Raw genomic sequence first — 1,192 nt, 5'->3', positions numbered from 1 at the left:
AGGGGGAGGGGAAGAGGGAAAGAGAGTTGGGGAGAGAGAGGGACGCAAAACTTGAGAGACTATTGAATACTGAAAACGAATTGAGGGCTGAGGGGGAGGGGGGTAAAGAGGTGGAGGTGGTGGAGGAGGGCACTTGTGGGGAAGAGCACTGGATGTTGTATGGAACATAATTTGACAATAAACTACTTAAAAATAAAATAAAATAATCTCCCCAAATAAAGGTCTTTGATCTTAATTATATCTGCAAAGTCCTTTTTTCCATATAAGGTAACATATTCCAAGGTTCCATAATTAGGACATGGACATCTGCAGGGTGGGAACGGAGGTGGGGGTGCATTATTCCGTCTACCACAAGAAGAGAGAAAAGCATTCAAAATAACAGTGGCTGATCACTTCTCAAATTTGATTAAAAAAACAAGCTATACTATGAGAATTTCAATGAAATCCAAGTAGAATAAGAAGAAGAAAAATCCAAACGTGGACACATCATAGGCCAACAGTTGAAAGACAAAAATAAGGAGAAATCATGGAAGCAACAAGACACCAATACATCAGATATTAAGTAACCACACTAAGAGTTGATTTCTTATTAAACATCATGGAGGCCAGAATACAGTGGAATGACATATTTAAAGTGATGAGAGAAAGAAAATCCTGTGTACAGCAAAACTGTGCAAATGTGAAAACAAAGGTATTTCCAGATAAACAAAGACTGACAGAGTTCATGGCTATCATATGTGGTTTAAAAGAAATAGGAGTGCGAGTAACATCACAAAGATAGGAACATAGGTCACCCCTGACTTTGCTCCCTAAGAAAAACAACTGACAACTATTTATGGACAACACATTACTGAGGAATCCTAGAACACGGAGGTGAGGCTGTGCGTTCTCTACATTACAGGGACCAAGGCAGACAACACTAGAAGGGGAATAGCGGTGGTTGCATGTTCTGCCCCAGGCTGGCACAGAACAGTGCTGACAAGTCTCTCCTGATCCTACGGTTCTTCCAGTGGGAAAAGAGAGCTTAACAGCTCAGATCTTAGCCAACTAAGTTCCTACCTGCAGAGCCCAGATAGTGGTTACAACCAATAGTTTTGCTGATTTATAGAACAAATTTGGTGTGAAAATTTGACTAGGCAACTTGGTAGGGTGCTGGTCTGCCTGATTCAGGTCCTCAAACCAAGATATTTGC

The sequence above is a fragment of the Suricata suricatta genome, chromosome 6 (genome assembly GCF_006229205.1).
Source record: "Suricata suricatta isolate VVHF042 chromosome 6, meerkat_22Aug2017_6uvM2_HiC, whole genome shotgun sequence".
NCBI classification, from domain to species: Eukaryota; Metazoa; Chordata; class Mammalia; order Carnivora; family Herpestidae; genus Suricata; species Suricata suricatta.
Note: the sequence above shows the minus strand (reverse complement) of the source record.